Source organism: Cervus elaphus, chromosome 19 (assembly GCF_910594005.1).
Source record: "Cervus elaphus chromosome 19, mCerEla1.1, whole genome shotgun sequence".
Classification (NCBI taxonomy): Eukaryota; Metazoa; Chordata; class Mammalia; order Artiodactyla; family Cervidae; genus Cervus; species Cervus elaphus.
Genome location: NC_057833.1, coordinates 36,222,738 through 36,246,911, shown reverse-complemented (window position 1 = coordinate 36,246,911; position 24,174 = coordinate 36,222,738). Strand labels below are relative to the sequence as shown.

General features: G+C 42.0%; 1 pseudogene; it reads right to left on the bottom strand.

The window, feature by feature from the left end:
• Positions 1–2,613: 2,613 nt before the first annotated feature.
• On the bottom strand, positions 2,614–8,988 carry LOC122675211 (annotated as a pseudogene).
• Positions 8,989–24,174: the final 15,186 nt, after the last annotated feature.

The window sequence follows — 24,174 nt, the reverse complement described above, 5'->3', positions numbered from 1 at the left end:
AGTCAAATCCCATTACACCTGTTTAGAATGAAGTATCAAAGCTTCTACAATGGGGCTTTTAAAAAAATTATTTATTTTTTAATTGAAGGGTAATTGCTTTACAGAATTGGGTTGGTTTCTGCCAAACATCAATATGAATCAGCCCTAGGTATACATATGTCCCTTCCCTCTTGAACCTCCCTCCCACCTCCCACCGCATCCCCCACCTCTAGGTTGTTACAGAGCCTCAGTTTGAGTTCCCTGAATTATACAGTAAATTCCTATTGGCTATCTAGTTTACATACGTAACGTAAGTTTCCATGTTACTCTTTCCATACATCCCCTGCTTCTCCTTTCTACCCACCCAGCTGTGTCCAAAAGTCTGTTCTCTATGTCTGTGTCTCCACTGCTGCCCTGAAAATAATTTCATCAGTACCATATTTCTATATTCCATATATATGTTAGTATACGATATTTGTTTTTCTATTTCTGATTTACTTCACTCTGTATAATAGGCTCTAGGTTTATCCACCTCATTAGAACTGACCTAAATGCATTCCTTTTTATGACTAATATTCCATTGTGTATATGTACCACAACTTCTTTATCTATTCATCTGTCAATGAACATCTAGGTTGCTTCCTTGTCCTAGCTATCGTAAATAGTGCTGCAATGAACGTTGGGGGTCCATGTGTCTTTTTCAATTTTGTTTTCCTTAGAGTATATGCCTAGTAGTGGGATTGCTGGGTCATATGGTGGTTTTATTCCTAGTTAATTAAGGAATAAGAAAACTCCATACTGTCTTCCATAGTAGCTGTATCAATTTACATTCCCGCCAATAGTGCAAGAGGGTTCCTTTTATTCACACCCTTTCCAGCATTTATTGTTTGTAGACTTTTTGATGATGGCCATTCTGATCAGTGTGAGGTGATATCTCATTGTAGTCTCCATTTGCATTTCTCTAATACTAAGCGATGTTGAGCGTCTTTTCATGTGTTTGTTAGCCATGTGTATGTCTTCTTTGGAGAAATATCTGTTTAGGTCTTTTCCCCACTTTTTGATTGGGTTGTTTGTTTTTGTGGTATTGACTTGCATGAGCTACTTGTATATTTTGGAAATTAATTCTTTGTCAGTTGTTTCATTTGCTGTTATTTTCTCCTGTTCTAGGGTTGTTTTTTCACCTTGTTTATAGTTTTCTTTGCTGTGCAAAAGCTATTAGGTTTAATCAGGTCCCACTTGTTTATTTTTGTTTTTATTTCCATTACTCTAGGAGGTGGGTCATAGAGGATCTTGCTATTATTTATGTCATAGAATGTTCTGCCTATGTTTTCCTCTAAGAGGTTTTTTTTTTCCTCTAAGAGTTTTATAGTTTCTAGTCTTACATTTAGATCTTAAATCCATTTTGAGTTTATCTTTGTGTATGGTGTTAATTTCATTCTTTTGCATGTAGCTGTCCAGTTTTCCCAGCATCACTTATTGAAGAGTCTGTCTTTGCCCCATTGTATATTCTTGCCGCCTTTGTCAAAAGTAAGGTACCCATAGGTATGTGGGTTTATCTCTGGGCTTTTTATCTACAAGAGGGCTCTTTACCTCAGTGTTCGTGGAGGTTATCATAAATGCATTAAGGAGCCAGTGCTTCCTGGAAAGTCATTTACTGGTACAATCAATCGAGGAGAGACTCCACTGACCCCAGTCTTCAATGATAATGGAGTCAGAAGTTAGGTGTGGCTAAGGAACACTGAAGTGTGTGGGAATGAGGAACGAGGCATGTGAGACGTCAGGAGATTGTCTAGAGCTGTTCTAAACCTGCTTGGTAGGGCTGTGTTTTGTTGTTGTTTTTTTTAGCATTTGCTATTTAATTTTAATTTAATGCTTTAATTGAACAATATTTTTAACACATTTCTTATTTTGATGTTCTGATTCATAATCCTTTGTAACTTTATTTTTTTCAAGAGTAATCATATTTTATTAGCCATAATATTTTTGTAAATTTAAGCCATGATATTCTTAAAAGCAAAAACTAAATACAGCAAATAAAGGTATATGAGACCCAGAGGCATCACATCACAGATACAAATGAATATATGCAACTTGACAGTTATAAACTTAACAACAGCCTGTTTGTTGGCCAATGTCTGGCTCAGGTTTCTCTTTTCCGTAACATATCATGGATATTCATTTTGTCTGCAGAGTAACTTTTTCTTTTTTTTTTAAACCTGCTTGGTAGGGCTGTGTTGTTTTAGGAATTTAGAGGGGATATGGTAGTCACTGGGCTTCCCTGATGGCTCCAACCGTAAAGAACCTGCTCGCAATGCAGGAGATGCTGGAGACTTGGGTTCGATCCTGGGGTCAGGAAGATCGCCTGGAGGAGGAAATGGCAACCCACTCCAGTATTCTTGCCTGGAGAATCCCATGGACGGAGGAGCCTCGTGGGCTACAGTCCATGGTGTTGCAAAGAGTTGGATACGACTGAAGCGACTGAACATATGCATATGCATGGTAGTCATTGCAGGTAAGTGGTTAAGACTAGGAGGGGCCTGTGTCTGGCTGGCCCTAAGACCGTGAGAAACTTCACGCTATGGTTCGTAGGGAGAAGTGGATATGGATGTCATGCCTTGGTGTTTCAGAGGACGATCACCGTAGTGATGGGGTGGCCATGAAGAGCAGGTAGAGACAGTAGAACAGGGTGTCCATCATGTGGCTTAACTGCACCCACAGGCTGACCAAGTGCTGCTTCTGAGTCTTGTTTTCCTGCTAGGTCCTTGCTGACTGAGGGTACCCATTTAGCTTTCTCTCTGGGACCTGGCATCTTCCCCACAAACTCCATGGGCTCTTTCACACCTACGGCGAGACAGAGACTCAGCTGTGGGCCACCAAGGTCACCTGGGGGATTATGGGGAAGGAGGCAGGAGCAGAAAAGCAGAGGTGATAGAGGAGGAAGCGTGGGCAGTGCTGACTTCCCTCACCAGGCAGGTGGTCAAGGCCTGTGTTTCCCTTCTGGGGCACAGCGGGGCAGCATGTCCTTTGGCTGGTGCAGTGTAGAAGCAGGAAGTGGAGCCAGCGAGGCATGGCCAGGTGGGGCCAGGTGCAGCGGTAGGAGATGAAGATGGTCTCCAGCAGGCTGAGCACCATCAGGGACAGACACAGGGCAAAGTAGACACCAGGAGGGAAGCTGGGCCTGCCTGAGGGCCAGAGGCACCAGCCAGGACTTCATTCCTCTCTTTCAATCCCACCCTGGGAAGCACAGCCTCTTTTGCCCAATATATTTCCCTTCCCTGAGCCAGTTCAGCCAGTCCCTCCCACCCCTCTCTTCTCAAGAGCTGAAGGGGCCATACTGATGAGGGGGGTGACACTGGCGGGGAGTAAGTCTTTAATCATAAGCAGGAGGATGTTGTAACCCAGCAGAAGAGTTATCTTGAATGAGGCAAGGTTCTTATTTCCTGCTGTCAGGTAAAAGCTGAGGGCGTCAATGGTGACCAGAAAGCTACTGGACACCAGGAGGTTTAAGATGAAGAGGCTGGGCCTGCACCTGTTGGCCACCTGGTGGAAAGGAGTGTGGAGAATATGACAAATAACTGATGCCAGAGGGCTCAACTCTATATTTGATTATTCATTCTTTGCTGATGTCCAGTTAGGCTGGTCATGGGTCGACCTCTCTGGGTAATAGATGCATTGAGTTGTGCCCTCTTCAGAAGTGCCACCAATTTCATTGTCTAATTTCTCCTTATGTCCCACTTGCTTGGAACACAACTATAGACTTTTGTGGGCAAGTGGGGCCCTTTGGACCATAGGACAGGACCATCCATTTTTATAAAAGTCTCGCTGCTCCTCCTGTCTGCAGAGCAGATGCCTTGGGGATCCTTCTTGAGGGCAGTTAGGATAGAGAGTGGAAGAGGAGCAGGTGCTCAACTCCCTAGAACTATTTTTACATCCTAAAGGGCCTTAGCTTAAGAGGAAAATCAAGAGCAACTCAGAAGTTAAACAGGGGCCCCTGGACTTACATAGGAAATGCTTTGGTCATATAGGTTGCTATCCATCAACATCTTTGGGGTGGCCTTGCTGGTGTTCAGAAACCCCCACTCCCCCCTGGGTCTAAGTGACATTTCAAGGTATATCTGCTATCACCCACAACTCCTTGTCTAGGAGCATGCTGTCCACTGCAAGTAGGCCAGGGTAGTTCAGTCCAGTGTCCTCAAGTCTCCTGCCCACAAGATTCAATTCCTCCCCTACTGATCTTCTTCCACAGATTCTCCTCTCTGTCCTTTTAAAGTAGGCATCTAGGTTTTCTCAGAAGTGGGTCATAGGACCAGCAATTCATATACATGTGGGCTGCAGCATTAAGAGGTTTTTTTTTTTTTTTTTTTGGTTGTTAGAGTCAGAGTTATGGGAAGATTAGTTATGACTCAAACATAAGTCAACAATTTTTGGGGGGACTTCCCTAGTGGTCCAGTGGTTAAGAATCTGCCTGCCAGTGCAGGGTACACAAGTTCGATCCCTGGTGTCCCCTGCATTGGCTAAGCGGAACTAAGATCCCACATGCCTTGGGGCAACTAAGCCTGTACCACAACTACTGAAGCCCATGTACCCTGGAGTCCATGCTCTGCAACTAGAGTAGCCACCACTCTGCCACTAGAGAGAGAGCCTACGTGCAGCAATGAAGACCCAGTGCAGCCAAAAATAAATTAATAGAATAAATAAATAAAAAGAATTTTTGGAGTCTTTCCTATTTTTCTTCTCAATTCCCCAATTCTATATGTTGTTTCAGTGGAATAAATCTTGAATAGGTCAGTATTTTTATAATTACATGCATGCCAGTTATAATGATTTATTTATCTGATTCTGCCATAGGACACCTGGTAGCTTCAGTTACATTAATTACTGGTTAAAGTGTATTGGCTGTTAACGTTAACAGGCTTGAGCTAAAAATTATACACGGCAGCATGTCAGGGTCAGGTTAGACTCATTTGGTGAAAGGGCTATCTAAGATAAAGCAGTAGTTTTTGTTTATTTTTTTAAACTTTATTGAGGAATTATAGCAGTAGTTCTTAACCCTGTCTGCACATTAGCATCACCTGGGGAGATAGAAAGAAATCACAGTAGTAGTAGAACCCCATTTGGAACAACTAATTTAGAATTTCTGGGGTAATGCATATTTATTGGTATTTTTAAAAAGCTTCAGTGGGCAGCCAGAGTTGAGAAACACTGATCTAAAACCTTCCTAAATAATATCTGCATCACTGAAATATCTTCCTCTGAACCTTAAATGGCTACCACAACGTGTCTCACTCACCTGTGTAGAGGAGGGAACTGAAGGTGAGCATGAAGTTCTGTTGGTCAAAAGGAAAGTAGGGATGTCTGGGTTATAGGTGCTGATCACCTTCATTGGCCTGTGGTACTATAATTTGACCTTGGCTGCTGACATATGTAGTGAGACCTGGAGGTACCTGATCCACATCCACACTGCTTGTGAGAGGCAGAGAGAGAGGTGCTGTGGGTGCCTTCATCAGCTTTTGTCTCCCTCCCTTCCCAGGTCTTCTCCTACCATGCTCACTGTTGGGGCTATTTCTCTAAGGTCACTCTCTCTTGTTGCTTCTGCTCATAGTGTTTTGTGAGAGTCAACTCATTGAGACTGTGCCCTGATCTGAATCTGCTGGTGTCGCTGTGCCCTGCACTGACCCTTAGTTGCTCTTTTCAGATGGGCTTCATGCTGGCTTTCCCTGACCCAGATATGCACAATTCCATGATGGTGATATCTGGAAGCCACAGGTTCTCAGCTGATACAGTGAGTCTATTGCTGATGCACTCTACTGGGTTCTAGCTAATGAAAAACTTGTCCCACATCTACAGCCAGGGCAGTAGAAGCAGAGGTGAGTGATGGTGGAGCCACTCCAGCCCCTTCCTTTCTTCTTCTCTTTCTTTTTGTCCATACTAAACGGCAGGTGCAGCTTTCCCATACCAGGGATCAAACCCATGTCCCCTGCAGTGGAAGCACAGTCTTAACCACTGGACCACCAGGGAAGTGGTATTTAAACTCTGATCCTCTTATTCCCACTGGGGTCCCTAATGACCACACCCTATCTCCCCTACTTTATTAGCCAAGTATCATTGGCAAAGTACCCCTTAATGGCCTTTTCTCTAGGCAGACATTAAATACAGCCTAAAACCACTTGGACCCAGGGTTGCACCAGTGCTTTGATCTGCAACCACTTGGCCATTTTCTTGGGTGACCAGTTCTACCTTTCCAAGCTGCCCAGTGAGATTTGTGTCCCCTGGACCAGTTCTGGATGGACTTATTTGGTCCAAGAAAAATTTGTACATTGGGTAGAGGTCTGGAAAACCTTTAAGTCACTCCTCAAATTTAAACTTATAATTGGCAGTGGGAAAGGGGGGAGAGTTGATCTGCTTTACCATAGTAATCCACAGGATTGATGTCAGAAGCTGGAGCTGTGCATCCTGGTAAAGAAATTCCCATCCAGGCTTATTAGTGCAAAAAGATTTGGCCTCTGCCCACTACATATTCTTATAAATATTTACTAATTTATTGGAGCAGGCATCATTTTAGATGCTGATCTGTCTTTTCCTTATTGTCTCCCCTTGTATCTAGGAACAATTCAGGTGTGTTTTTTTTTTTTTTTTTAAAGAAATTTCTTAATTTTTTTTTTTTTTATTCTTTCAGTTGGAGGATAATTGCTTTACAATATTGTGTTCATTTCTGCCACACATCAACATGACTCTTCCACAGGTATACATATGTCCCCTCCCTCTTGAAACTCCTTCCCACCTCCCACCACATATTGCCCCTCTAGGTTGTCACAGAGCTTTGGGTTTGAGTCCCTGTATCATATAGCATATTCCCACTGGCTATCTGTTTTACACATGGTAATGTATATGTTTCAGTATTACTCTCTCAATTCATCCCTTCCTCTCCTTTCTCCACTGTGTCCAAAAGTCTGTTCTCTATGTCTGCATCTCCTTTGCTGCTCTGCAAATAGTTTCATCAGTACCATCTTTCTAGATTCCATATATATGTGTTAATATATTATATTTGTTTTTCTCTTTCTGACTTATTTCACTCTGTATAATAAGCTCTTGGTTTGTCTGCCTCATTAGAATGGACTCAAATGCATTCCTTTTTATGGCTGAATAATATTCCATTGTATATATGTACAACAACTTCTTTATGCATTCATCTGTTGATGGACGTCTATGTTGCTTCCATCTCCTAGCTATTGTAAATAGAGCTGCAATGAACATCAATTCAGGTTTTAATTGACATAGAGATCACTTCTTTCTGGAACCTTCCAGAAAGGTCAGGACTCAAGAATAAATCCTTCCTAAAAAAATGTCACTGCAGCCTTCTTCTTTGTGTTGCCCCATCCCATAGGAAAACCCTCTAATTGGCCCAGAATCTATTCAGAGTACCTGTTGTTCACCACTAGACCAATACAATGCTGGGCTGAGAGGGCAGAGGATTCTTATCCCCTGTTAGAAGCAACAGAAAGTGGGGACCAGGTCTCACCATTTCCAGGATGGCAGACAGATGAAAGAGATGCTGATGTGAGTGGAAATGCTGATATTGGTAGCTGGACAGAAGACCTTTAAGTCAAACAATGCTTGGAAGGCAGCAGGATCTACCCCATGCTGGTCAAATCCTGAGCAATTGATGGTGAAAATGTTGCCTCTTCCTGTAGCGAGCAGAAACCCTGTGAGAGAGAGCCTCTATTACTAGGATGGGAACCTCTCTGCAGTGAGAGAAAAAAGAGGACTCATGGGGAGGAATGGGTGAGCCCTCCTCCTTGTTGGGCCAAGACTTCTTAAGGCCAAAATCCTTCCTGCCAGGGCCGAGAGGATGGGCTGGTCTGATAGGCAAATGGTGGAGATGGATGTGGTGAGCTGAGTCAGTACCTATTCTCATTCTCATCGTTCATCCTCATGCAAAATCTGCCCAAATCTGTATGCAAACTCATCCTTGATGTAATGGCAGCCACTTCAAGAAGGCCTGTGGTGCACCCATCATAAGTCTTTTGGATCTACTTACTAGCACCACCCAGCACTGCCCTTGGACTTGTAGTCAAGGTCACTTATAAATGTGCTCTAATGATTTCTCATCCTCATTTTCAGGGACTTCTGTTTACCTAAGACAGAGTTGATTTATCAAGAAGATAAGAAAGATAAACAACTGCCCTACTTACTAGGCAGATATGGGAAACATGAAGTAGGTATTCTGAATGTGTGGTTATTTTGGTGCTTTAGCTTATTTTGCCCTTCTCAGATTTAGTGATCTCGGATAACTTAGAACTTATTTCCAACACTAGGATCATTAGGCCATATCACTCAGCTCACCACATCACATAGTAAGCCCTATGTGGATCTTTGCTCTTCGCCATAGCCAGGGACCTATTTGGGTACTACCTGAGCAGAATCTTTGCTCCATTTCCTTTTTTTTTTTTTTTTTGGTCTTTTTTTCCTGCCTTCTCCTCTCTCTCTCCATCTCTTTCCATAATATTTAAGGTACGTACCCAGACTGGGAATAAATATATCGCCGTGGAGGCAAAGTATCTGCTTTCTTCTACCTCAGATTGATTCCTACCCTCCCTTGGTATTTTACTTTCTCTTTCGGGGCTACTCTTTTCATAGACATCATATCAAAGGAGGTAGGGAGGTTAGGATGAAAGTGTGGTAGAAAGGGCACTGGAGGACAAGAAAAGGCAGATTTGGAAAGCTGGTGAAATGAGATCCCTATGCAGGCAGGAAGTGAGGAGAGCTCTGTGTCCTGAACAGTGGAATGTCTTTCTATCTGTCACCAAAAGGAAATCAAGACATTGACATTATGGAAGAAACACTTAACTTGTTCATTCTAATGTCCTTCACATGCTGGAAGAAAGTTCCTAGATATCCTTCAGAACCACACTCTGGTCTTCTCTGTTCTTGCCCCATCTTACCTTGAAGCAGAAGGCTGACAGTGAGACAGAGGAGGAATCCCCCCACAGTGGGCCACCCTCCTTCCATCCTCTTCTTTTGGACTCTTCTCTGGGGACTTACCAGTAGCCCCCAAACCCTGGAGCTTAAAGGAGCTCTGACCATACCTTGGTTCCTGATTTTAATACTGCTCATGACAGCTGACCACATCCTGGTGAAAGGCTATGGCCAGAGAGGTCACAGCAGAGTGTCCTGCTTTGCCCCTGTCCATGAATGCCTTCTGGGCTCCAGACAGGGAGAAAGCTGGGCCAAGACTAAGGGAAAAGTATCCTGTTTGGCAGCTCTGTGCTGAGATCAATAACAAAATAACTCACTTTAATGAGAAAGTGTGGACTGGCGAAATAAGAATTATTACTTTTCTAAAGCCAGGGAATCTGCAGATTTGGAAAGGTGACAATATTTAGTGATTTGGTTACATATTAATTAAGAATAATTGCAAATACCAAATTATAAATTTTTATTCATAGCTTCATTATCTATTGTTTATATTTTTCCAACATCCCCTAGCTAGATTTCCTCTTTCCAGTCTTTCTGCCTCCCTGATGCGTTCTCCCCCACACTAATGTTTTCTATACAAGTTTTACTCTACGTATTGATTCCATGATAATAGATGTCACAAGACTAAGTTAACAGATCTGTTTTTAACATTTTTGTGTTGTCAATAGTGATATACATTACCATAAGCTAGTAATCTCAGCTACCATCAATATTAATGGCCTGTGTCAATGTTATGTCTTATGTCACATCTCTATAAAAAACACAATCTAACCAAATGAGTGAATTGGAACATTGTTATATTAAGTATCTTAAGTCACATTTCCAGAAAGACTTGAAAATGTTTTGTTGCAGAAGGGATGAAGAGTCAGATCTAGAATACAAAAGAAACTTTGTTCAGAATGTAAGATCATGACAGCCCAAAATAGAAACCGCTAAGGAAGGCCTGAATGACTTGGGGGCCCAAAGTGGGAAAGTATAGAACTGAAGGCTGCAATGTCTTTTGTTTAAAGTTTGAAATGTCTGTAGTCTTTCAGTTCTACCAGCTCTATAAGTCATTGCTTCCCTTCTTTGGAAGCTTGGCCAAGGGGTTGGGCCATCATGTCATGTAGGACCAAGGTACTACTGTGTCTGTATTTACATGGACACACCTGTGGGGGGCTGGACTCCTGGAATGGCCAAGAGTGAAGGGCTGTCAAGGGACACTTGAGTTCCACAGGTAGGCTACACTCCCAGGCCCTGGATCTAGGAAAGGAGGGTTAACTTCAAGCCTTGCTGCAAATGGCTGAAGATAGTTGATATATACCTTGTTTTTAATAAAGTTGGCTGAAAAATGGGACCTAAGTTCTGATTGGACTCAGAAGTAAACATAGCTGTCAGGAGATAGAGGTGATAGAGGCAGGAGAAATAAAGCACTGAGGCACAGGCTTGCTTCCGACCTAGAGAATCAGTTTCAACTCTGATCTGGAAATCTCAGGGGCTGTTATTGCTCCTGCAGCTGCTGCTGCTGCAGGTGATCATTAACATATTGAGTACTTTATTGTATGCCAGGCATTGTATTCAGTTCAGTTCAGTTCAGTCGTGTCCGACTCTTTGCGACCCCATGAATCGCAGCACAGCAGACCTCCCTGTCCATCACCAACTCCCGGAATTTACTCAACTCATGTCCATCGAGTCAGTGATGCCATCCAGCCATCTCATCCACTGTCGTCCCCTTCTCCTCCTGCCCCCAATCCCTCCCAGCATTAGGGTCTTTTCCAATGAATCAACTCTTCGCATGAGGTGGCCAAAGTATTGGAGTTTCAGCTTCAGCATCAGTCCTTCCAAAGAACACCCAGGACTGATCTCCTTCAGGATGGACTGGTTGGATCTCATTGCAGTCCAAGGGACTCTCAAGAATCTTCTCCAACACCACAGTTCAAAAGCATCAATTTTTCAGCCCTCAGCTTTCTTCACAGTCCAACTCTCACATCCATACATGACCACCGGAAAAACCATAGCCTTGACTAGACGGACCTTTGTTGGCAAAGTAATGTTTCTGCTTTTTAATATGTTATCTATTGCATTGTATTGCTGCTGCTGCTGCTGCTGCTAAGTCGCTTCAGTCGTGTCCAACTCTGTGCGACCCCATGGATGGCAGCCCACCAGGCTCCGCCATCCCTGGGATTCTCCAGGCAAGAACACTGGAGTGGGTTGCCATTTCCTTCTCCAATGTATGAAAGTGAAAAGTGAAAGTGAAGTTGCTCAGTCGTATCCGACTCTTAGCGACCCCATGGACTGCAGCCCACCAGGCTCCTCCGTCCATGGGATTTTCCAGGCAAGAGTACTGGAGTGGGTTGCTATTGCCTTCTCCGATTGTATTGTATTCAGTTCAGTTCAGTTCAGCTGCTCAGTCGTGTCTGACTCTGCGAGCCCATGAATCGCAGCACGCCAGGCCTCCCTGTGCATCAAAAACTCCCGGAGTTTACTCAAACTCATGCCCATCTAGTCGGTGATGCCATCCAGCCATCTCATCCTCTGTCGTCCCCTTCTCCTCCTGCCCCCAATCCCTCCCAGCATCAGGGTCTTTTCCAATGAGTCAGCTCTTCGCATGAGGTGGCCAAAGTATTGGAGTTTCACCTTCAGCATCAGTCCTTCCAATGAACACCCAGGACTTATCTCCTTCAGGATGGACTGGTTGGATCTCCTTGCAGTCCAAGGGACTCTCAAGAGTCTTCTCCAACACCACAGTTCAAAAGCATCAATTTTTTGGCACTCAGCTTTCTTCACAGTCCAACTCTCACATCCATACATGACCACTGGAAAAACCATAGCCTTGACCATACGGACCAGATTGCATTGTATTAGGTTGATGCAAATATAATGGTGGTTTTGGACCGTTAATTTTAAATCATTATAACTAGGCTCAAACACATCTTTATTAATCAAGTTAGGAACCATTACAATCAACACATTTTTGCCAATGAGAAATGTTTGTTTATTCCTGTAGAATAAAAATCCATGTTTCTGGATTTGACGAACTCTTGGAAAGCATTTTCTGCCTCCTACTGGCTATGGAAGTGTTTTCCCTGCAAAAAGTTGTCAGATGCTTGAAGATGTAGTAGTTGGTTGGCAAGAGGTCAGGTGAATATGGCAGATGAGGCAAAACTTTGTAGCCCAATTCACTCAACTTTTCAAATGTTGGTTGTGCAACGTGCAGTTGGGCATTATTGTGGAGAATTGGGCCCTTTCTATTGACCAATGCTGGCTGCAGGTGTTACAGTTTTCGGTGCATTTCATTGATTTGCTGAGCATACTTCTCAGATGTAATGGTTTCGCCAGGATTCAGAAAGTTGTAGTGGATCAGACCAGCAGCAGACCACGAAACAGTGACCATGACCCTTTTGTTGGTGCAAGTTTGGCTTTGGGAATTGTTTTGGAGCTTCTTCTCAGTCCAGTCACTGAGTTCATCATTGCCAGTTGTCATGTAAAATTCACTTTTCATCGCATATCACAATCAGATCGAGAAATGGTTCATTGTTGTTACTTACAATAAGAGAAGACAACACTTCAAAATGACAATTGTTTTGATTTTCAGTCAGCTCATGAGACACCTACTTATCGAGTTTTTTACCTTTCCAATTTGCTTCAAACGCCGAATGACCATAGAATGGTCGATGTGGAGTTCTTCGGCAACTTTTGTGTTTCATTTCTTTATGTGTAAGAGGATCAGCTTCGATGTCAGCTTCCAGTGGCCAGTCACTGTGCTCCTCGTCTTCAAGGCTCTGGTCTTCCTTGCAAAACTTCTTGAACCACAACTGCACTATATGTTCGTTAGCAGTTCCTGGGCCAAATGCATTGCTGATGTTGTAAGTTGTCTCTGTTGCTTCACAACCTGTTTTGAACTCAAATAAGAAAATCACTCAAATTTGCTTTTAGTCTAATGTCATTTCCCTAGTCTAAAATAAATATTAAATAAACAGTAAGTAATAAGTCATTAGCAAAGAAACATAAAGTGAGAAATGCACATTAAAATGATGTATAACATAGCCACATATATTTAAGAATGTATTCCAGTATCAAACAGCAAAGTTCAGCAATGCAAAACTGCAATTACTTTTGCGCCAATATGTCTAATTTTATGTCATCCCCCAACATTCCTACAGTGCAGATACTAGATAGGCGTATGTGGAAAAAAAGAAATGGAGCCAAGTAAATAGAGAGATGGCAATGGGATCTTGTATTTTCTGATCATATTTTAGAACATAATAAACACACTTGAGGAAAATATAAATTTTGTTATTAACCACAAGAATTGAACACCTACAATCTATTGATCATCTTTTATAAAGATACCTAAAATTATGAACTAGAGAACATTTTCAAATAAAGCAATAAAAATGATAGTACTTAAAATAACCAGGGTTTCAGGTTTTCTAGTGCTTATGGTTTATAACAAGCCATATAAGAATCACATAGTTTTTCATCATGAACACTGGGTCTCTTCCTACCTTCAGAATTTTTTATGTGTAAAATGTGCTTTTCCCATTGGCCAGTCCTCCATCTCAGACAAATTATTTAAGCACCTGGAATTCCTGTCTAGGAGGCATACTAGCTTAGGTTAGCTCTCAGAGTTCATGGTAGCACGGAGTTCCTTTTTACCAAGGTGGTTCAGATACCCCTTCTGCACATGCCTGCCTCCTCCTTCCCTTCTCCAGTGGACTCTCAGATGCGGGAAGGTAGCCATATTTAAACAGAACTTCAGTAGCTAGATTGTCATTTTCTGAGGCCATTAGAAATAGCTGTCTCCAACATTCTCTGAAATACCCTGGGAAGTCTCTAAGACTCCCATTTTAGCTCTGATACGTGTCTCTCCTAAGCCAAGCTGTGGGCTTTGATGGTCACTCATGACTAGGAGATGGTTTAGAAACTCTTAGCTGAGTCAGGGGTCATTGTGGGAGGGTGAGGACTTCCTCCACTCTCAGCTTTCTCTGGGCATCTTTGGAGTCTCCATTTTGGGTTCAGTATCTTTAGAATTCTTGGGCACTCAGCCATGGCCCCTAAAAAAGAGGCCCTGAATTTGGGTGTTAGCTGCTTCCTTGGACAAGTCTGGGGCCAGTTAGGATTCCTGTTTAGGGTGTAGTCATGGATCTGTTGGAGGATACCATCAACTTAAGGTGTGGGTGTTTCTAGAAATCCTTGCATTTACGTGGGGTTTCCTAAACTTGAGTTGCAGCTTAGCAATGGGCATCCTCACCTGGAAAAGCATTTTTGTCATCCTCTACCTGCCTCTTGTTTTGGAGGATGGCCTCGTGCAGCACAAGCCAACCTTCAGGAGGATAGAATGCCAAGGTGAAGAATCTCTCTGGAAACTGTATGGTACCATCAAAGCCCCCAGGCTTCACACCTAGTGGCGTCACTCCTAGTTTGGCTTTTTCTAAATTATCCTTCACTGTGTAGGCTGTGTAATTTGAAATGCAGAACTGACCATATCTTTCTTATACTTGAAATCTTTCAGTGGCTCCCATTTTCTGTAGCAGTTATGTTAAGATTGCTGAGTCTGAAAATTTGTATTTTCAACAAGTTTCCCAGGTGCTGCTGCAGCTACTCCTCCTGGGAACACACTTAGAAAACTGACCTATAGGATGAAATCTCCCTCCTTAGCATGATGTAAAGAACTCCCTGACTTAGATCCCACCTATCTTTCCATCATGTTGCCTTAGATTTTATGTTACAAAAGACTTGTTCTTATCTTCAATATGTATCAGAATTACTTAATGTGCTTTACCCTTACCACTCTGGCCCTAAATCAGAATCATAGCCCCAAATCAGAGTTGCAGGTGGTAGTGCTCAGGAATTGACATTTTAAACTAGATCCACAACTGATTCTGATGCAGGTGGATTTTGGACTACATAGGGAAAAACACTGCATCCTAAATAGCACCCCACAACTCAGTATGTGATTTTACTCTTCCACATTCCCTTGACCTAAAGTACACCTTCTACTATTGATCTCTGGTTCTACTAATAAACTCTTAAAGATTCAGCTCAATTCAAGCATCCTGTCTTCTGTGAAGCCTGTCTCAATGTCTCTTCCTTTCTCTCTTCTTGTCAGTTAAACACACACATACAGATGCACACACACACATGTGTACATGTGCTCCTGAATACTGTTGTGACTCTTAAACTGGAAACATTTCCTTACATGTATGTCTCTCCTCCTGCTCTGTAACCTCATGGAGAGAAGGAAACATTGTTTTGGTCCCCCAGTACGTAACATGTAGCAGTAAGTAGTCAATAAATGCTTTTTAAATTGAAATTTAGCTGATTTACAATATTATACTAGTTTCAGTTGTACAGCATAGTAATTCAATATTTTGACAGAGTATACTCCATTTAAACATTATAAAATATTGGCTATATTCCCTGTGCTGTGCAGTATATCCTTGTTGCTTGTTTATTTTATACATGATAGTTTGTACTTCTTAATCCCGTACTCCTATCTGGCCCCTCCCCACTTTCCTCTCCCCACTGGCAACTACTAGTGTGTTTTCCATATCTGTGAGTCTGTTTCTGTTTTGTTACATTCATTTTTTTATTTTTTAGATTTCACATGTAAACAATAACATGCAGTATTTGTCTTTGTCTATCTGATGTATTTCACTAAATATAATGCCCTCTAGGTCCATTCATGTTGTTGCATATGGCATAATTTCATTCTTTTTTTTAGCTGAGTAGTATTCCATTACATATATTATTATATGGTATATTATATAGTATTATAGTAGTATTACATCATATATCTATACCTATCTCACATCTTCTTTATTCGTTCCTCTGTTGCTGCACAATTACATTACTTTATGTCTTAGCTATTGCAAGTAACATTGCAGTGAACATTGGGGTTCATGAATAATTTCAAATTAATGTTTTCATTTTCTTCAGATATATACTTGGGAGTGGAATTTCTGGATCATATGGTGGTACTATTCTTAATTTTTTGATGAATCTCCATACTGTCTTCCATAGTGTCTGCACCAATTTACATTCCCACAAACAATGTAGGAGGGTTCCCTTTTCTCCACATCCTCACTAACATTCATTTTTTGTAGACTTTTTGGTGATAGCCATTCTGATAGTGTGAGGTGATATTTCATTGTGGTTTTGATTTGCATTTCTCTGATGATTAATGATAAAGGTTTAATATCCAAAATATTTAAACAACTCATACAGTTCAGTTCAGTCACTCAGTTGTGTCTTTGCAACCCCCTGGACTGCAGCACATCAGGCCTCCCTGTCCATCACCAACTCCCGGAGTTTACTCAAACTCCTGTCCATTGAGTTGGTGATGCCATCCAACCGTCTCATCCTCTGTCGTCCCCTTCTCCGCCTGCCTTCAATCTTTCCCAGCATCAGGGTCTTTTCCAATGAGTCAGCTCTTCGCATCAGGTGGCCAAAGTACTGGAGTTTCAGCTTCAGCATCAGTCCTTCCAATGAATATTCAGGCCTGATTTCCTTTAGGATGGACTGGTTGGATCTCCTTGGAGTCCAAGGGACTCTCAAGAGTCTTCTCCAACACCATAGTTCAAAAGCATCAATTCTTCAGCACTTAGCTTTCTTTATAGTCCAACTCTCACACCCATACGTGACTGCTGGAAAAACCATAGCCTTGACTAGATGGACCTTTGTTGACAAAGTAATGTCTCTGTATTTTAATATGCTGTCTAGATTGGTCATAATTTCCTTCCAAGGAGCAAGCATCTTTTAATTTCATGGCTGTAGTCACCATCTGCAGTGGTTTTTGGAGCCCCCCAAAATAAAGTCTGCCACAGTTTTCACTGTTTCCCCATCTATTTGCCATGAAGTGATGGGACCGGATGCTATGGTCTTAGTTTTCTGAATGCTGAGCTTTAAGGCAACTTTTTCACTCTCCTCTTTCACTTTCATCAACAGGCTCTTTCGTTCTTCTTCACTTTCTGCCATAAGGGTGGTGTCATCTGCATATCTTAGGTTATTGATATTTCACCCGGCAGTCTTGATTCCAGCTTGTGCTTCATCCAGCCCAGCATTTCTCATGATGTACTCTGCATATAAGTTAAATAAGCAGGGTGACGACGATATACAGCATTGACGTACTCCTTTCCCAATTTGGAACCAGTCTGTTGTTCCATGTCCATTTCTAACTGTTGCTTCTTGACCTGCATACAGATTTCTCAAGAGGCAGGTCAGGTGGTCTGGTATTCCCATCTTGTGAAGAATTTTACACAGTTTGTTGTGATCCTCACAGTCAAAGGCTTTGGCATAGTCAATAAAGCAGAAGTAGATGTTTTTCTGGAACTCTCCTGCTTTTTTGATGATCCAGTGGATGTTGGCAATTTGGTCTCTGGTAACTTTTCTAAAACCAACTTGAACATCTGGAAGTTTATGGTTCACACATTGTTGAAGCCTGGCTTGGAAAATTTTGAGCATTACTTTGCTAGCCTGTGAGATGAATGCAATTGTGTGGTAGTTTGAGCATTCTTTGGCATTGCCTTTCTTAGGGATTGGAATGAAAACTGACCTTTTCCAGTCCTGTGGCCACTGCTGAGTTTTCCAAATTTGCTGGCATAATGAATGCAGCACTTTCACAGCATCATCTTTTAGGATTTGAAATAGCTCAACTGGAATTCTATCACCTCCACTAGCTTTTTCGTAGTGATGCTTCCTAACACCCGCTTGACTTCACATTCCAGGATGTCTGGCTCTAGGTGAATGATCACACCATCATGATTATCTGGGTCATGAGGATCTTTTTTGTACAGTTCTTCTGTGTATTCTTGCCACCTCTTCTTAGTATCTTCTGCTTCTGTTGGGTCCATACCATTTCCATCCTTTATTGAGCCCATCTTTGCATGAAATGTTCCCTTGGTATCTCTAATTTTCTTGACAATATCTCTAGTCTTTCCCATTCTATTGTTTTCCTCTATTTCTTTGCACTGATCACTGAGGAAGGCTTTCTTATCTCTCCTTGCTATTCTTTGGAACTCAGAATTCAAATGGGTTTATCAACTCATACAACTCAATATCAAAAAAAACAAACAACCTGATTTAAAAATGGACAGAAGACCTGAATAGACATTTTTCCAAGGAAGATGTACAGATGGCTAATAGGCATGAAAAGATATTCAATAAATGTGAGTTAACTATCTGGCCTGTCAGTGCCCAGTGAATGAGGACGGAGACACAGGCACCTTTGGCAGATGTAAGAAAGGTGTTTGGGATCCTCATGAGAGTCCTGAGGCCATATCAGAGAAGTTACCTACTGTTCCCATGATGTGGCTTGTCAGGAAGCATTTAACAAAAGGCTTTCTGTGTGCTGTTTTGGATCTGTCAGGAACCCTCTGGCCCTTATTGATTCCTGAACATTCAGGAATTAAGAGGAGAGGCACGCCTTGCCTGGGGCTGAGGAATCCAGGCATTTCTCATTACAGTGATAAGTACCCTCTTCCTTATTATGAGCCAAATGGTAAAAGATGATTGTTTGCACCTCTCTCTCTTTGATAGGGATCATCTTATGTTTTGTAAGTCTGGAATTTTAATCTTTATCTTTGCTGAGAATTACTACAGTATATTGCCCATGCCATGTTGATTAAAACACCTTTGCTCTATCAGAGCTTTGGTCCCCGTGTCTTTCTTTCTTTCCTTCTTTCTTTCTATTCCTTCTCTCTTTCGCTCTCTCTATTTCTGGCTAATTCCTTGAAGCGCGGAGGCCCACTGAGCTCACTTTCTTGCCCGGGCTTCTAAGACCCTCTCGAGACGGCGCACTGTGCCTTCACCCACTCGAGAGGGCACCTGGTGCCCACGTGCAGCAGCGCGAGCCCTAAGAACAGGGCTCTATTGGCTTTCCGTGTAAACCAGGGGATATCAGCCTCTTTCTCTCTCTTACTCTCGGAACCACCAGGTTCCGGTCCATTAAAGGACCAACAAGCGCTCTCTCTTACTTTCTTATTGTCAACTCCGGACCACCAGGTTCCAGTCCATTAAAGGACCAACAGTGGCTGAGGAGGGAGCCTCCACCTTGGGTGCAGTTTGGTGGAGCTGGGGGTTGGCAGAACACCCTGGAGAAGGGAATCGCAGCAGTCTGCAGCAGGTAGGCTCCAGCGGGCTGGAGCCAGGGCCTGGCCTTTTATTTCTGACTGCCCCCTTTAAGTTTCTAATGATAGCCACACTCAGAATGGCCTAGCTGGAGCTACCATTTATTGAGTTTGTGCTACGTGCCCTATAATGTGTTATGTACTTTACTTAGTGTTCATATCCTCACAACTGCTTTGAGAGTTTAGCACTATTGCTCCCAATTTTACAGATTAAAAAACTGAAATACAGAGAGGTAAAAAAATCTAAATCTTGCTCAGTGTCCATCTAAGTGAAAATCAGTGGAATCCAGATTCAAACCCAGATCAGTCTTGTTCCATTGTTCTTTCCTTATTCTTTTCGTTACTCCATAGCTGGGAAGTCTCGTAGACTAGATTATTAGGCCCCTTGGTTTTCACATATGAAATCACTTGGCCTAGACAATGTTTGGCTCCAAAGGCAAACAGTAGGGACAGGAGCTGTCATTTTGCAAGTCATATACCAACACCTTTGTTAGTCATTCAATCATGTCCAACTCTTTGTGACACCATGGACTGTAGCTCACCAGGCTCCTCTGTCCATGGAATTCTCCAGGCAAAAATACTGGAGTGACTAGCCATTTCCTTCTCCAGGGTATCTTCCCAACCCAGGGAATGAACGTGGGTCTCCTACATTACAGGCAGATTCTTTACTGTCTGTGACACCAGGGAAGCCCTACCAGCATCTTTAACCTTAGCATATTCTAAGGGGGATCATGCTGCATGGCCCTCTGATGGCCCCATTCATCTGGGACCCTGAGAGACCAGAGTTGAGATTATAACTATAACCTGGAAAGAGCAGAATTATCAGGTGGGAGGGGGAGTGTGGGCCATAGTTTTGCAGCCCTGATGGATGGTAATCACATACAGAGGCCATTGGCCAGGGCTAAGGATCCAGGAGTATGGAGGCAAAACATCCAAACTGCAGGGTGAGTCACTAGCTGAAGTCAGGTTGGCTATGATGCCTGGAACAGAAAAAGGGAGGGTTCTGGGACTCCTCAGAGGCAACTGGGAAAAGAGCCCAGGAAGACTACTCACCTGTGGCTGCCACTTTACAGGCCTGAACTCTCTTGAAATGTGATAACCCATATTTATCACTTCATATTTCTCCACTTCATTTTTCTCATCTGAAAAATGAGGGAAGTTGTGCTTGAAAGTCTACAATTCTTTTTGTCTAATGTCTCCTACCTTGACGTTGATTTTGCACTCTAGGTGTCAGTCTGCATGATGAAAGGATGCACTCTAGTATCACATTAGACTTTCTAGCTTCTATAAGCCTATACATGCTTTTTTTAAATCCATATTTTAAAAATAATTTAATCTGTTATTGGCTCCGTTTCACAAATGAAGACATTTAAACTTGGAAGACTAAGCCACTTGTGCACGTAATGAAATCAGATTAGAACCCTGGGCTGCCGGATTCCAAAGTCTCTATGCTATATTATCTTTTTCCCTACTATATAGAAGAGCCAGTGCCAATGAATGATCAAATAAGAGAGTTTATCAAAGGGAGAATCACAAATTGGAGAGGAGGGGAAGGATAGGCTTGAAATGAAGTATGTGACCTCATATCCTAGAATGGGTCTTTAGGAAGAAGAGAGAGAGAGGCAAAGACAGTAATGAGATAATACACTTGAATGTTGGGTTAATATGGAACCAAAAAAATTTGGAAAACATGTTGAAATACTGCTTATAATGGTTTAGAGAAAAAGAAAGTGAAAAAAAAAATATGTGCATGACCCACAAGGTAGCAGATGTGTGGACAGGTGAGGAGTTGTTGGCAGAAATAGGCCTTCAGATGCAAGGTGGCCCAGGCAGGACCAGTTGCCTGTCAGCAGGTTTTCCTATAGAGGTCATAAACTATCTTTCAAAGCCTTTCAGAGTTGCCCATAACAAGAGGAAAGTCATTAAGCCAAAGTGTGCTTATCATATGATTCTGTTATTGATGGTACAGAGAAACAGCTACCACATTTGTTAATGTTCTGGGAGCTCTGTGATCTCAAAGGTTCTGTCTGATTATCCATTGTGTGTTAAAATCATGTGTTCAGATTTTGATTTTGAAAAAAATAAAATCACTATAATTACATCATACCTTCTCTTACTGAAAGGAGATATAACATCTTAATCCATATGTCAAAAAAGATAAAAGGTATATTTTCTATTCAAATGGAACATAAAGTTATATAAGGAAAAAAAATGTGAAGAAAATAAGTAGAGGAATATGTACCATGAAGATAGGTGGAAAAAACAAAATGATACAAGTGGATCTGACGTAATTTCTGAATCTCTTGAAATCTGGGTAAGTGAGCTACTCTACAAAGTCAAGTATGAGTCTCCAGGTGAGGTGACTGTCTCAGGATAGGGCACAAGAGTGGAACATCCCAAAGTATCTGGTAATAGACATCAGCAGCAAAAAGCTAAATCTGTAGAGAATACAAAGGGAAGAGGGATTGCCCAGATCAGATTTGGGGAAATATGTGCTCCAGAAAGCAGCGGAGGAAGTACAGATAGTGAACGGAGGTGTTATGTGAGTGGGGGAGGGAGGGGTAAGGAGTCGAAAAGACTGAGGGAGGGAGTAAAAGGAAATTGAAAAGCAAGTTTGTCTTAGGGACCCTTATCAGGGACTTCCTCTTCCTGGTTTTTAAAAATATTTATTTTATTCATTATTTATTTGGCTGCACTGGGTCTTCATTGAGGCACGTGGGATCTTTCAGTTGCATCATGTGAGTTCTTAGTCACTGGACCACAGGGAAGCCCCGCTTTTCCTATTTTAATTCTCCTACAGTGTTAGCTGATGAAGACTTTCAGTTGGTTGAAGTCTCAACACGAGACTCTTAGAGAACCTGTCTAGTTTCATCAGTCTGGAGGGCTGTGTGACAGAGGCTCAGTCCCAGGTCTCTAGCTAGCTGCCTCTGTTGACACTGCAGCTCTGTCACCTGCCTATTCATGGGAACTTGGGAGATAGTGGCCATTACTGCACTTCTCTGTACTTTGTCTTCTCATTTATCTTATCTCATTTATTTAAATATATAAAATGGGGATAGTAATATAAAACTAGGTTTTAGTTTTAAAACCTAAAGAGTTTTGAAAACCAAATTATTTTTTATAAATCATTTGGTGGCAAAAGCTGACCTGAACTGATGTGGGGCTGTTCTTAATTTCATTTTTGCTACCAAGTGTGAATATTCATAAATTTCACTGCAGAAATATTGTGTTTGACTAGAGCTACTCCATACCTGACTTGGGGTGTTAGTAATTTATATAGTACATGCGTAATTGTTACCTTTTAAAAGTCTGAAAAATTTCACATTTGGCTCCAAGATATTTGTGGATCTATAGTTCCTACTTCACAGGTTTACTGTAAAGATTAAATGTACTTCTTCATATAAAGCACCTAGAAAAAGTGCCTGTCACATATTAAACTCCGTAACTGTTGGCTGTTATTATTACTATACTGTGTACTTTTTAAAGGCCCACTTTGTTGAAAGCTGTGAGTTGAGAAACTGCCAAAATAATAACAGCCAAGCTAATTTATTTAGATGAATGTCAGGGCTCCTGATTTAAGCTTAGCTAGATCTTCCACATGCCTGGAGGGCTGGTAATGGTGAAGGGAGTGTTTGACAAGGTTCTAGAAACTGAAGAGTCAAAGACCTTCCTGAAATTAAACAAAGAAACAAACAAACAAAAAAGGCAGAGAAAATTAAAAGCAGAGTTAAGAGACACAAATTTAACTGAAAGACCAGGAGTCTGAATGAAAGGAGCCATTCAGGGTATAGCAGGGTGTTTCTGCCTCCATATGCCCTGATTCCCATGAATTTCAACCTGAGTACCAGCAGAAGAGGACTGCAGGGAAAGGGCATTTTACAGCTGCTCCTGGTGACTCAGTATCCAGTTGGGAACATCTGAGCTGTGGATTCAGCCTTCCAGTGGCCTAGGCTCCAGGGGGCAGAAGCTCCTGCAGCGTACACTGGGGTAGGACCTCAGGCCCAAACCACCCGGTTTCTGGTGGACACTGGCAGCTTTTGCCACCCTTTAGGCATCTACAGTGACCAAAGGAAGCCACAAGAGGCTTCCTGTTTGAGGAAGAGCAGTGGAGAGGAAGAATCAGGGAAATATAGTTTAGTGAACAATATTGTGTCTCTCTTTTTACTCCTAGCCTATGACCTGGGAAATTTAGGGTTCAGATAGAAGGCAATAGAATAAACTAAAGAAAAGAAAAGCCTGCTAAAAATGAAAGATTGTGTTCAAGTTGTAATTAAGTTGCTCCCAAATCTGTGCTTTTCTGAACCTGCTGTCCAGCAAATCATACCACAGCTCTGGTGTACAGCGACACAGTGGGGTCTCCACTTCCCCTAAGAAGCTATTGGAGGGGACTTCCCAGGTGATCCAGTGGCTGAGACTCTGCACTCCCTGGTCAGGGAACTGGATCCTACATACCACAACTAAGAGTTTGCATGCTGTAACTAAAAGACCTGCCGCAGGCAAATAATAATGTTTCCAAAAAAAAAAAAAAAAAGGCTATTGGAAATAATGGGCCAAGACACAAAGACTTTCAAAATGATAAGGCAAGTGCTTGGAAGGGAAATTTTCCAGTTCATTTGAGGTCATTTGTGTTACTCCCAAATAAAGCAGATGCCATTTTCAAATGTGCTCTCCTTGGCCCAGTGTTCTTTTCTTAGCATGATTAAGGACAGATCAACTCTAATTGCAACACCGGCAGTTAGCAGAATTTGGGATTATGTTAACACTCCTAGTCCTTAATGATGAATGAGTCATATGTCAGGCTGTGACAAAAGGCTTCACTCTTTAAACAAGGGCTGCCTGGTTCTGGCACATTATTAATTTCAGAAGCTTAAATCCAGGATAACTGGATTTAGGAGGTTAGTCCATATTTTAATTCTTTGTAATAGATTTTGGCCCCTTCTCTACCATTTCCCTGCTTTCATATGTTATCTAATAGAGTTGGGAAAAAAAATCCTTCTTTAGTAGTGAGAAGTTTCTACAAGAAGTCTCTCAACCTCAAGGTTTTCAAACTATAATATAATGCAGAGAAGAGCCAACACTTTCTGCAAATGGGGTTTATTGGAGGAAATTC